General features: G+C 47.6%; 1 protein-coding gene across 1 annotated transcript in view; it reads right to left on the bottom strand.

The window, feature by feature from the left end:
• The window catches only part of KDM4A (lysine demethylase 4A), a 460,608-nt gene that overhangs the window by 58,320 nt on the left and 387,647 nt on the right, over positions 1-14,641 (bottom strand). The gene's annotated exons all lie outside the window — the stretch shown is intronic.

Below are 14,641 nucleotides of genomic sequence, written 5' to 3'. Positions count from 1 at the left end.
CTTAAGATGAGGGAGCTAAGGTCACTCTGTAAAATAAAGAAAATAACAATGGGCCCCAAACCTACCAAAATACAGCTCCAGGAGCTTTTGGCAGAGTTTGAAAAGGCCAACCCCTCTGAGGGTGGCAACTCAGAGGAAGAGGATAGTGACTTGGAGGACAATTCCCCCCTACCAGTCCTATCTAGGGAGAACAGGGTCCCTCAAACCCTGACTCCAAAAATAATAGTCAGAGATGCTGGTTCCCTCACAGGAGAGACCAACCCCTCTGAAATCACTGAGGATAACCCCAGTGAAGAGGACATCCAGTTAGCCAGGATGGCCAAAAGATTGGCTTTGGAAAGACAGATCCTAGCCATAGAGAGGGAAAGACAAGAGATGGGCCTAGGACCCATCAATGGTGGCAGCAACATAAATAGGGTCAGAGATTCTCCTGACATGTTGAAAATCCCTAAAGGGATTGTAACTAAATATGAAGATGGTGATGACATCACCAAATGGTTCACAGCTTTTGAGAGGGCTTGTGTAACCAGAAAAGTGAACAGATCTCACTGGGGTGCTCTCCTTTGGGAAATGTTCACAGGAAAGTGTAGGGATAGACTCCTCACACTCTCTGGACAAGATGCAGAATCTTATGACCTCATGAAGGGTACCCTGATTGAGGGCTTTGGATTCTCCACTGAGGAGTATAGGATTAGATTCAGGGGGGCTCAAAAATCCTCGAGCCAGACCTGGGTTGACTTTGTAGACTACTCAGTGAAAACACTAGATGGTTGGATTCAAGGCAGTGGTGTAAGTAATTATGATGGGCTGTACAATTTATTTGTGAAAGAACACCTATTGAGTAATTGTTTCAATGATAAACTGCATCAGCATCTGGTAGACCTAGGACCAATTTCTCCCCAAGAATTGGGAAAGAAGGCGGACCATTGGGTCAAGACAAGGGTGTCCAAGACTTCAACAGGGGGTGACCAAAAGAAAGGGGTCACAAAGACTCCCCAGGGGAAGGGTGATGAGACAACCAAAACTAAAAATAGTAAAGAGTCTTCTACAGGCCCCCAAAAACCTGCACAGGAGGGTGGGCCCAGAGCCTCTTCACAAAACAATGGGTACAAGGGTAAAAACTTTGATCCCAAAAAGGCCTGGTGTCATAGCTGTAAGCAGCATGGACACCAAACTGGAGACAAGGCCTGTCCCAAGAAAGGTTCCACTCCAAACTCCCACCCAGGTAACACTGGTATGGCTAGTCTCCAAGTGGGATCAACAGTGTGCCCAGAGCAAATCAGGGTCCACACTGAAGCTACTCTAGTTTCTGAGGGTGGGGTGGATTTAGCCACACTAGCTGTCTGGCCGCCCAAAATGCAAAAATACAGACAGCAACTCTTAATTAATGGGACTAGAATAGAGGGCCTGAGGGATACAGGTGCCAGTGTCACCATGGTGACAGAGAAACTGGTTTCCCCTGGCCAATACCTGACTGGAAAAACTTACACAGTCACCAACGCTGACAATCAGAGAAAAGTACATCCCATGGCAATGGTTACTTTAGAATGGGGAGGGGTCAATGGCCTGAAACAGGTGGTGGTCTCCTCAAATATCCCAGTGGACTGTCTGCTTGGAAATGACCTGGAGTCCTCAGCATGGGCTGAGGTAGAACTAAAAACCCATGCAGCAATGCTGGGTATCCCTGAACTGGTGTGTGTGAAAACAAGAGCACAATGCAAGGCACAGGGTGAACAAGTAGAGCTGGAGTCTGGAAGAATGGCCCAGCCTACCAAGAGAACAGGAAAGTCAGTTGGGAAACCAACTGCAACACAGCAAAAGAAAGGGAACCTCTCTTCTCAGGAAGAAGTTCTGCCCTCTGAGGGAACTGAGCCTTTGGAGCTTGAACCTTATCAGGTTGAGCTCTTAGGCCCAGGGGGACCCTCAAGGGAGGAGCTGTGTAAGGGACAAGAAACCTGTCCCTCTCTTGAAGGCCTTAGGCAGCAAGCTGCTGAAGAGTCCAAAGGCAAGAAAAATGGAACACATAGGGTCTATTGGGAAGATGGACTCCTGTACACTGAGGCCAGAGACCCCAAACCTGGTGCCACTAGGAGAGTGGTAGTGCCTCAGCTGTTCAGAGAGTTCATCCTAACATTGGCCCATGACATTCCCCTTGCTGGACATTTGGGACAAACCAAGACGTGGGAGAGGTAAGTCAACCACTTCTACTGGCCCAATATGTCCAACATGGTTAAGGAGTTTTGCCTCTCCTGCCCCACCTGTCAAGCCAGTGGTAAGACAGGTGGGCACCCAAAGGCCCCCCTCATTCCACTTCCAGTGGTGGGGGTTCCCTTTGAAAGAGTGGGTGTGGACATAGTTGGTCCACTGGAACCTCCCACAGCCTCAGGAAATATGTATATCCTGGTAGTAGTGGATCATGCTACCAGGTATCCTGAAGCTATTCCCCTTAGGTCGACTACTGCCCCTGCAGTAGCCAAGGCCCTCATTGGTATCTTTACCAGAGTAGGTTTCCCTAAGGAGGTGGTGTCTGACAGAGGTGCCAACTTCATGTCAGCATACCTGAAACATATGTGGAATGAGTGTGGAGTGACTTATAAATTCACTACACCATACCATCCACAAACTAATGGCTTAGTTGAGAGATTCAACAAGACATTAAAAGGCATGATCATGGGGCTCCCAGAAAAGCTCAAAAGGAGATGGGACGTCCTCTTGCCATGTCTGCTTTTGGCTTACAGAGAGGTGCCACAGAAGGGAGTAGGATTCTCACCCTTTGAACTTCTGTTTGGTCATCCTGTAAGGGGACCACTTGCTCTTGTTAAAGAAGGCTGGGAGAGACCTCTTCATGAGCCTAAACAAGACATAGTGGACTATGTACTTGGCCTTCGCTCTAGAATGGCAGAGTACATGGAAAAGGCAACCAAAAACCTTGAGGCCAGCCAACAGCTCCAGAAGTTTTGGTATGACCAAAAGGCTGCACTGGTTGAGTTCCAACCAGGGCAGAAAGTCTGGGTTCTGGAGCCTGTGGCTCCCAGGGCACTCCAGGACAAATGGAGTGGCCCTTACCCAGTACTAGAAAGGAAGAGTCAGGTCACCTACCTGGTGGACCTGGGCACAAGCAGGAGCCCCAAGAGGGTGATCCATGTGAACCGCCTTAAGCTCTTCCATGACAGGGCTGATGTGAATCTGTTGATGGTAACAGATGAGGATCAGGAGGCAGAGAGTGAACCTCTCCCTGATCTTCTGTCATCAGACCCAAAAGATGGCACAGTAGATGGAGTGATCTACTCAGACACCCTCTCTGGCCAACAGCAAGCTGATTGTAGGAGAGTCCTACAACAGTTTCCTGAACTCTTCTCCTTAACCCCTGGTCAGACACACCTGTGTACCCATGATGTGGACACAGGAGACAGCATGCCTGTCAAGAACAAAATCTTTAGACAATCTGACCATGTTAAGGAAAGCATCAAGGTGGAAGTCCACAAGATGCTGGAATTGGGAGTAATTGAGCGCTCTGACAGCCCCTGGGCTAGCCCAGTGGTCTTAGTCCCCAAACCTCACACCAAAGATGGAAAGAAAGAGATGAGGTTTTGTGTGGACTACAGAGGGCTCAATTCTGTCACCAAGACAGATGCTCATCCAATTCCAAGAGCTGATGAGCTCATAGACAAATTAGGTGCTGCCAAATTCCTAAGTACCTTTGACTTGACAGCAGGGTACTGGCAAATAAAAATGGCACCTGGAGCAAAAGAGAAAACAGCATTCTCCACACCTGATGGGCATTATCAGTTTACTGTTATGCCCTTTGGTTTAAAGAATGCCCCTGCCACCTTCCAACGGTTGGTGAATCAAGTCCTTGCTGGCTTGGAGTCCTTTAGCACAGCTTATCTTGATGATATTGCTGTCTTTAGCTCCACCTGGCAGGATCACCTGGTCCACCTGAAGAAGGTTTTGAAGGCCCTGCAATCTGCAGGCCTCTCTATCAAGGCATCCAAATGCCAGATAGGGCAGGGAACTGTGGTTTACTTGGGCCACCTTGTAGGTGGAGGCCAAGTTCAGCCACTCCAACCCAAGATCCAGACTATTCTGGACTGGGTAGCTCCAAAAACCCAGACTCAAGTCAGGGCATTCCTTGGCTTGACTGGGTATTACAGGAGGTTTGTGAAGGGATATGGATCCATTGTGACAGCCCTCACTGAACTCACCTCCAAGAAAATGCCCAAGAAAGTGAACTGGACTGTGGAATGCCAACAGGCCTTTGACACCCTGAAACAAGCAATGTGCTCAGCACCAGTTCTAAAAGCTCCAGATTATTCTAAGCAGTTCATTGTGCAGACAGATGCCTCTGAACATGGGATAGGGGCAGTTTTGTCCCAAACAAATGATGATGGCCTTGACCAGCCTGTTGCTTTCATTAGCAGGAGGTTACTCCCCAGGGAGCAGCGTTGGAGTGCCATTGAGAGGGAGGCCTTTGCTGTGGTTTGGTCCCTGAAGAAGCTGAGACCATACCTCTTTGGGACTCACTTCCTAGTTCAAACTGACCACAGACCTCTCAAATGGCTGATGCAAATGAAAGGTGAAAATCCTAAACTGTTGAGGTGGTCCATCTCCCTACAGGGAATGGACTTTATAGTGGAACACAGACCTGGGACTGCCCATGCCAATGCAGATGGCCTTTCCAGGTTCTTCCACTTAGAAAATGAAGACTCTTGGGAAAGGTTAGTCTCATCCTCTTTCGTTTGGGGGGGGGGGGGGGTTGTGTAAGGAAATGCCTCCTTGGCATGGTTGCCCCCTGACTTTTTGCCTTTGCTGATGCTATGTTTACAATTGAAAGTGTGCTGAGGCCTGCTAACCAGGCCCCAGCACCAGTGTTCTTTCCCTAACCTGTACTTTTGTATCCACAATTGGCAGACCCTGGCATCCAGATAAGTCCCTTGTAACTGGTACTTCTAGTACCAAGGGCCCTGATGCCAAGGAAGGTCTCTAAGGGCTGCAGCATGTCTTATGCCACCCTGGAGACCTCTCACTCAGCACAGACACTCTGCTTGCCAGCTTGTGTGTGCTAGTAAGGACAAAACGAGTAAGTCGACATGGCACTCCCCTCAGGGTGCCATGCCAGCCTCTCACTGCCTATGCAGTATAGGTAAGACACCCCTCTAGCAGGCCTTACAGCCCTAAGGCAGGGTGCACTATACCATAGGTGAGGGTACCAGTGCATGAGCATGGTACCCCTACAGTGTCTAAACAAAACCTTAGACATTGTAAGTGCAGGGTAGCCATAAGAGTATATGGTCTGGGAGTCTGTCAAACACGAACTCCACAGCACCATAATGGCTACACTGAAAACTGGGAAGTTTGGTATCAAACTTCTCAGCACAATAAATGCACACTGATGCCAGTGTACATTTTATTGCAAAATACACCCCAGAGGGCACCTTAGAGGTGCCCCCTGAAACTTAACCGACTGTCTGTGTAGGCTGACTAGTTCCAGCAGCCTGCCACACCAGAGACATGTTGCTGGCCCCATGGGGAGAGTGCCTTTGTCACTCTGAGGCCAGTAACAAAGCCTGCACTGGGTGGAGATGCTAACACCTCCCCCAGGCAGGAGCTGTGACACCTGGCGGTGAGCCTCAAAGGCTCACCCCTTTGTCACAGCCCAGCAGGGCACTCCAGCTTAGTGGAGTTGCCCGCCCCCTCCGGCCACGGCCCCCACTTTTGGCGGCAAGGCTGGAGGGAACAAAGAAAGCAACAAGGAGGAGTCACTGGCCAGTCAGGACAGCCCCTCAGGTGTCCTGAGCTGAGGTGACTCTAACTTTTAGAAATCCTCCATCTTGCAGATGGAGGATTCCCCCAATAGGGTTAGGATTGTGACCCCCTCCCCTTGGGAGGAGGCACAAAGAGGGTGTACCCACCCTCAGGGCTAGTAGCCATTGGCTACTAACCCCCAGACCTAAACACGCCCTTAAATGAAAATGTCACTTACCCAGTGTACATCTGTTCGTGGCATCAGTCGCAGTAGATTCGCATGTTCTGCAATAGCTCGCCATCTGGTGTTGGGCCGGAGTGTTACAAGTTGTTTTTCTTCGAAGAAGTCTTTCGAGTCACGGGACCGAGTGACTCCTCCTTTTGTCTCCATTGCGCATGGGCGTCGACTCCATCTTCGATTGTTTTTCCCCGCAGAGGGTGAGGTAGGAGTTGAATTGTAGTAATAGTGCCCATGCAATGGAGTGACTAAGTATGCACCTATTTAAGGTTGAGATGATACATATATAAATAATTGAAGGTAACTTCCAAACTGCTACAGGCTCCCGGGGAGGCGGGTGGGCACATGCGAATCTACTGCGACTGATGCCACGAACAGATGTACACTGGGTAAGTGACATTTTCAGTTCGATGGCATCTGTCGCTGTAGATACGCATGTTCTGCATAGACTAGTAAGCAGTTATTTCCCCAAAAGCGGTGGATCAGCCTGTAGGAGTGGAAGTAGTCTGAAATAATGTCCTTAATACGGCTTGACCTACTGTGGCTTGTTGTGCGGATAACACCTCTACACAGTAGTGTTTGGTGAATGTGTGAGGCGTAGACCATGTGGCTGCCTTACATATTTCTTGCATTGGGATGTTTCCTAGAAAGGCCATGGTAGCACCTTTCTTTCTGGTTGAGTGTGCCCTTGGTGTAATGGGCAGCTGTCGTTTAGCTTTAAGGTAGCAGATTTGGATGCATTTAACTATCCATCTGGCTATACCTTGTTTTGAAATTGGGTTTCCTGCATGAGGTTTTTGAAATGCAATAAAGAGTTGTTTAGTCTTTCTGATGTTTTTTGTTCTGTCAATGTAATACATCAATGCTCTTTTGACATCTAATGTATGTAGTGCCCTTTCAGCTACGGTATCTGGCTGTGGAAAGAACACTGGAAGTTCCACTGTTTGATTTAGATGGAACGGTGAAATAACCTTTGGCAAAAATTTAGGATTGGTCCTTAGGACGACTTTATTTTTGTGTAGTTGTATAAAAGGTTCCTGTATAGTAAACGCCTGAATCTCGCTTACTCTTCTCAGGGAAGTAATGGCTATGAGAAATGCCACCTTCCAGGTTAGGAACTGTATGTCGCAGGAGTGCATGGGTTCAAAAGGTGGACCCATAAGTCTAGTTAGGACAACATTTAGGTTCCATGAAGGAACAGGTAGTGTTCTTGGTGGTATAATTCTCCTAAGGCCCTCCATGAATGCTTTAATGACTGGTATTTTATATAGGGAAGTTGAATAGGTAGTCTGCAGGTATGCAGATATTGCTGCAAGGTGAATCTTAATGGAAGAGAAAGCTAGGTTAGATTTTTGTAAGTGAAGCAAGTAACCCACTACATGTTCTGGAGTTGTGTGTAATGGTTGTATTTGATTAATATGGCAGTAGCAAACAAACCTCTTCCATTTACTTGCATAGCAGTGCCTGGTGGATGGCCTTCTTGCTTGTTTTATGACTTCCATACATTCTTGGGTAAGTTGTAAGTGCCCGAATTCTAGGATTTCAGGAGCCAGATTGCTAGATTCAGCGATGCTGGATCTGGGTGTCTGATCTTTTGGTTGTGCTGTGTCAACAGATCTGGCCTGTTGGGCAATTTGATGCAGGGTACCACTGATAGGTCTAGCAGCGTTGTGTACCAGGGTTGCCTTGCCCAAGTTGGTGCTATCAATATGAGTTTGAGTTTGCTTTGACTGAGTTTGTTTACCAGGTAAGGAAGGAGAGGGAGAGGAGGAAAAGCGTAAGCAAATATCCCTGACCAGTTCATCCATAGGGCATTGCCTTGGGATTGTTTGTGTGGGTATCTGGATGCGAAGTTTTGGCATTTTGCGTTCTCCCTTGTCGCAAACAAGTCTATCTGAGGTGTTCCCCAGAGTTTGAAATAAGTGTTCAGAATTTGGGGGTGAATTTCCCATTCGTGGACCTGTTGGTGATCTCGAGAGAGATTGTCTGCGAGTTGATTTTGTATCCCTGGTATAAACTGTGCAATTAGGCGAATTTGGTTGTGAATTGCCCAATGCCAAATTTTTTGTGCTAGCAGGCTTAACTGCGTGGAGTGCGTCCCCCCCTGCTTGTTTAGATAATACATTGTTGTCATGTTGTCTGTTTTGACGAGAATGTATTTGTGAACTATTATTGGTTGGAAAGCTTTTAGTGCTTGAAAAACTGCTAGAAGTTCTAGGTGATTGATATGCAGTTTTGTTTGATGTACGTTCCATTGTCCTTGTATGCTGTGTTGATCGAGGTGTGCTCCCCACCCTGTCATGGAAGCATCTGTTGTTATTACGTATTGTGGCACTGGGTCTTGGAAAGGCCGCCCCTTGTTTAAATTTATGTTGTTCCACCACAGAAGCGAGAGGTAAGTTTGGCGGTCTATTAACACCAGATCTAGAAGGTGACCCTGTGCTTGAGACCACTGTGATGCTAGGCATTGTTGTAAGGGCCTCATGTGCAGTCTTGCGTTTGGGACAATGGCTATGCATGATGACATCATGCCTAGGAGTTGTAATACCATCTTTGCCTGTATCTTTTGTGTTGGATACATGCGTTGTATGATGGTGTTGAAATTTTGAATTCTTTGTGGACTTGGAGTGGCTACTCCTTTTGATGTGTCTATTATGGCTCCCAGGTATTGTTGTACCTTGCGTGGCAGAATTTTGGATTTTGTGAAATTGACGGTGAACCCTAGTTTGAAGAGGGTTTGTATGATATGATTTGTGTGATTTGAGCACTCTATTAACGAATGGGCCTTGATTAGCCAGTCGTCTAGATATGGGAACACATGTATTTGCTGCCTTCTTATGTGTGCTGCGACTACCGCTAGACATTTTGTAAAGACTCTTGGTGCGGTTGTTAATCCGAAAGGCAGTACCTTGAATTGGTAATGTATTCCTTTGAATACAAACCTTAGGTATTTCCTGTGCGATGGGTGTATTGGTATATGGAAATAAGCATCCTTGAGGTCTAAAGTTGCCATGTAGTCGTGCAGTTTTAGCAATGGCAATACTTCTTGTAGTGTGACCATGTGGAAGTGGTCTGATTTGATGAAAGTGTTCACTACTCTGAGGTCTAGGATTGGTCTCAGTGTTTTGTCCTTCTTTGGTATCAGAAAGTACAGTGAGTAAACTCCTGTGTTTATTTGTGTGTTTGGCACTAATTCGATTGCATTCTTTTGCAATAGTGCCTGCACTTCTATGTCCAGGAGATTGGAATGGTGTGTTGTTAAATTTTGTGCTTTTGGTGGTATGTTTGGAGGGAATTGTAGAAATTCTATGCAATAACCATGTTGGATAATTGCTAGAACCCAAGTGTCTGTAGTGATTTCCTCCCATGCATTGTAATAATGACCTATTCTTCCCCCCACTGGTGTTGTGTGGAGGGGGTGAGTGACCTGTGAGTCACTGTTTAGTAGTAGGGGCTTTGGGGCTTTGAAATCTTCCTCTATTTCTAGGGAATTGCCCTCCTCTATATTGTCCCCGAAAACCTCCTCTATACTGTCCCTGGTAACTGGACGGTGTGGCTTGTGAGGTGCTGGCTTGTGTGCTTTGACCTCGAAACCCCCCTCGAAAGGGCGTTTTACGGAATGTGCTGTAATTCCCTCTGCTCTGCGGGGAGTAGAGTGCGCCCATGGCTTTGGCAGTGTCCGTATCTTTTTTGAGTTTCTCAATCGCTGTGTCCACTTCTGGACCGAACAGTTCTTTTTCATTAAAAGGCATATTGAGAACTGCTTGTTGAATCTCTGGTTTAAATCCAGACGTTCGGAGCCATGCATGCCTTCTGATAGTTACGGATGTATTAATTGTCCGTGCAGCTGTATCTGCAGCGTCCATGGAGGAGCGGATCTGGTTGTTGGAAATGGTCTGTCCCTCCTCAACCACTTGTTTTGCCCTATTTTGTAAGTCCTTGGGCAGATGATCAATGAGATGTTGCATCTCGTCCCAGTGGGCTCTGTCATAGCGCGCAAGTAGTGCCTGTGAGTTCGCGATGCGCCACTGGTTTGCAGCTTGTGCTGCGACTCTTTTACCAGCTGCATCGAACTTGCGGCTTTCTTTATCTGGGGGTGGTGCATCTCCAGATGTGTGAGAGTTGGCCCTTTTTCTAGCTGCTCCTACAACGACAGAGTCTGGTGGCAGCTGTGTAGTGATGAAAGCCGGGTCTGTAGGAGGCGCCTTATACTTTTTTTCCACCCTTGGTGTGATTGCCCTACTTTTGACCGGCTCCTTAAAGATGTCTTTTGCGTGCCGGAGCATACCAGGGAGCATAGGCAGGCTTTGGTAGGAGCTGTGGGTGGAGGAGAGTGTGTTAAATAAGAAATCATCCTCGACCTGTTCTGAGTGGAGGCTTACGTTGTGAAATTGTGCTGCTCTAGCCACCACTTGAGAATACGCGGTGCTGTCTTCTGGTGGAGATGGCTTTGTAGGGTATGCCTCCGGACTGTTATCTGACACTGGGGCGTCGTATAGGTCCCATGCGTCCTGATCTTGGTCACCCTGGCTCATGGTGGTGTGAGCTGGGGAGTGTGATGGAGTTTGTGCTGGTGAGACGTTAATCACAGGCGGAGGAGAGGGTGGTGGGGTAACTCTTTTCACCACTTTTGGTTGTGGTGTTTGTTCCGTCTGGAACTCCAACCTTCTCTTTCTCCTAATGGGGGGAAGGGTGCTTATTTTTCCTGTCCCCTGCTGTATGAAGATACGCTTTTGCGTATGGTCCACATCAGTTGCTTGCAGCTCTTCCTCAAACCTATGCTTCTGCATTTGGGAGGTTAGCGAGTGCTCTTCTGTATAAGAGCCTGAAGCTGGGTCGCTTGCAGTTTGTTTCGGCATCGAAACCCTGTCTGCGTGTTTTTTCGGCTCCGAGGTGACTCTTTTCTTTTTCGGGGCCGAAACCTCTCGGCGTCGATCTGTTTCGGTGCCGCTGTCTCGGCGTCGAGCCGTGTTGGCACCGGCATCTCGGTGTCGAGGCTTGTCTCCAGCACTTTCTCGGTCCCGAGAAGGCTGCGTGCCGGTGTCTCGACCGGAGTCGGACGATCTCGGCACTGTGTGGGCCTTTTTCGGTGCCGACGGGCGGTCACCGAATTTATGGGTGGAGCCATGGCCTGGTGGCAGTGGCGTCCCCTGGGCCTTGTAAATGTTCTTCTGAGTGGATTTCGACGTCTTACTCACGGTTTGTGTATCGTCGAATCCTTCGGAGTCTGAGTCTTGGATCGAGAAGGTACCTTCTTCTTCCTGTTCCTCGAACTCCCGTTGGGCTGTCGGTGCGGACGCCATCTGAAGTCTTCTGGCTCGACGGTCTCGGAGTGTTTTTCGGGACCGGAACGCACGACAGGCCTCGCAGGTGTCTTCGCTGTGCTCAGGTGACAGGCACAGGTTGCAGACCAAGTGTTGGTCTGTGTAAGGGTACTTATTGTGGCATTTGGGGCAGAAACGGAACGGGGTCCGTTCCATCGGCGTTCTTCAGCACGCGGTCGGGCCGACCAGGCCCCGACGGAGGATCGAAAAACTACCCCGAAGGGCACCGGAGCTCTTCGATCTTCGATGCGGTGTGGAATCTAAGTACGCCGATCCCGAACGCAACAATACCGACGAAAATCTTCCGAAATTAGCTAATTTTCCGTTCCGAAACTCGGAGAGACAGGAACACGTCCGAACCCGATGGCGGAAAAAAAACAATCGAAGATGGAGTCGACGCCCATGCGCAACGGAGACAAAAGGAGGAGTCACTCGGTCCCGTGACTCGAAAGACTTCTTCGAAGAAAAACAACTTGTAACACTCCGGCCCAACACCAGATGGCGAGCTATTGCAGAACATGCGTATCTACAGCGACAGATGCCATCGAACAGGTTGTTTCTGCTGCGCTGTCTTTTCTCTCTCTTGGTCCTTTGAGACCTTTTTTGATGGAGGTCCAGCATCTGGAGTCTCTGGAAAGGAGAATTTTCTTTTTATATAGTCACTGGAGAGGCAAATATCCTTCCTGTGCCCTTTTGTATTTGTAATCTTTGCTGTTGAGCGTCCATAACTTCTGGAATTGGCTGTATTTCTGAGGTTTCTTGTGTGGAAGTAGTAATTTTCCCACTTGGAGCTTTCGGTTCCAAAGGCTTAGGCGCCAAGTGTTTTACTCGGACCAAAATTATCGGCTCCAAAACAAATACGATTTTTTTTGTTCTGAAATGGATGTCTGTAATTTTCGTCTTAACACCAAAACAGCTGGAACAGGCTGTTTTGCCGGCAACAAAAGCACTTTGGTCTTCATTCTTGGTCCTGAACCTGAAGGGTGGTCATCCGAACTTGTTTTTCGGATCCGATCATGGCCCGAAGGCAGTGGAGGACGGACGACCAGTGCTGGATAATTTTCCAATGTCGTTGGATGGTGTAAAGGGGTAGGTGTACTCGCGTACTACGCTGGAGGTATAGGGTTGGCTGTCTGCATCGGAGTCAGAGTCTCTAATGGAATGCACTGTACTCCCTCCTCTTGCACTTGTTCCTCACCAAAAATGTCTGGTGTGTCCCCTGTAGACTTGAACGCCATTCCCAGTCGACGTGCTCTTCGATCCCGAAGAGTCTTCTTTGATCTAAACGACCTGCAGGTGTCGCAAGTCTCCTATCGATGGTCAGGAGATAAGGAGAGATTGCACACCAAATGCTGGTCGGTGAAGGGGCACTCGGCGTGACACCGAGGACAGAATCGAAATGGAGTCCATTCCATCAGCCAGACACTGAAGAGGGTACTAGAAGGGCAAGGCCCCCTTTAAGGGTGAAAAGAAATCAACCCCGTTGGTTTTAATCAGATCAACTACAGACAGAAAACGCGATCAAAACAATACAGACAGTATTATAGAAAGGTGGAAAAAGTTCAGAAGGCCAGAACCAAGATCCATCAGAACGAGAGGAAACATGTCCAAACCCAACAGCGGAGAGAAAACAATCTAAGAAAGGACTCAAAGCCCATGCGCATTATTACCGTGAGGAGGGGTCACTTGATCTTGTGACTCGAAAACCTTCTTCGAAGAAAAACAACAACTTGTAACACTAGAAGCCCAACTCTAGATAATGGACTAATTCAAAGCATGTGAATCTACAGCTACACATGCCATCGAACACTTACCTCCGGTTGGGAGAACTGCCTATAAGTAATCTAGTGTAGTGTTACTGTAATGAAGTGCCTTTATTTTTGTAACACTGTGTGGTTCCTTTCATGTGTGATAAATTACTGTGTGACTATTGTGATACTGCATAAGCTTTGCATGTCCCCTAGATACGTCTTGACTGCTCATCCACAGCTACCTCTGTCTTCATTCACTAATAGGGGTTGCCTGGACCTGGTATAATATGCCAACACCATGGGTGTGCACCAAACACCAAGCCAGTTTCCTACAAACATAATCTGAGCCTTGGTTCTGCAGATATGCCCATGTGGCACTGAGGGGAAAGCCAACCCCAAGCTGCCAACTAGTCTTAGGTGCTCTATCCCTGTTCTCTCTAATCTGCAGGGGTAAGGGATCTTGTACCTTGGCACCTCTGGTGTGCAGCTTGTAGACTGGAGGTGGTCGAAGTGATTCTGGAACTACTGAAATTATCTTTCCAGTTCTTACAGTTACTGATGTACAAACATTGATAGTAGCGGCTTGACACTACTCCTTTAGTTTAGTTTCCAGTTGGAACTGGTAAAGCCCAGGATGTGGCTCACCCCACCCCCCAAACACTGGAAAACTGCAAACACCTGTTCAGAAGATACAGGGCTCACACGTTGTGGACACCATAGACATTACTGTCCTCAGCAAGTCTTGTGAAGACTCTGGAGGCTCAATTCAGCTCTCCAGTTGACCTTGGAGCTTCTGTCTTGAGCAGTGCCAATGACCGGGCCCTATGAACAGTTTGCTTGATTTGCAACTCAGAATGGGCCCAGCAGTGATCAGTGGCCACCATCAACAGAATTTTGGCGTGAGACCTAGTTCCAGTTTTTGGTGGTGGATGATATCAGAACTCAGCACTTGTTTGAATATTGTGGATTCTGCGACAATCCTGCATGTGAATCACTTGTGAAGGATGGCAGGAGCTGGACCATTTCTAACATGGTTATTTCGAATCAGTCTTCATCCTTAGCACAGAACTACATAAAGTGTGAAAACACACACCAGGTAAGCCTTGCAAGTCTGTAGGAACCACAAGTTTACATTCTTCTTTCATCTGGAGTTATTCCTCAAAAGTAGTCAAAAGGACGCCTTTTCTGACATCTCTATAAATGAGATCTCCCAAATTCCACTTACAGTGCGAATTGAACACTGGCATTGTCTAAACAGCAGTTACAAAGCTAGTTTTAGAAGACTTGCAGCTTTAGAACAACTTAGGTTCAGTATGACCACTGTTTTTCATGTGCCATGTGTCACCTCAGGGTTAAATTAACTCCTTATTGTAAGAAAACCCAAGTAAGTTACACAAATGCTGAAAGATTCCCCAATGTTAATAGAAACATTTCTTCATTTACTTAATACGTGAGCAACATGGAATTAAAGTTTGACATGAAGTCTTTCTTTCTCGAGATTGGCTACAATACTACCTACAATACTACCACTGAAACATCTCAGTCTTCTTGGAATACATAGCTACAGTGTTCTGGCCATACAG

Source organism: Pleurodeles waltl, chromosome 4_1 (assembly GCF_031143425.1).
Source record: "Pleurodeles waltl isolate 20211129_DDA chromosome 4_1, aPleWal1.hap1.20221129, whole genome shotgun sequence".
Classification (NCBI taxonomy): Eukaryota; Metazoa; Chordata; class Amphibia; order Caudata; family Salamandridae; genus Pleurodeles; species Pleurodeles waltl.
This window is presented reverse-complemented; position numbering and strand designations above follow the sequence as displayed.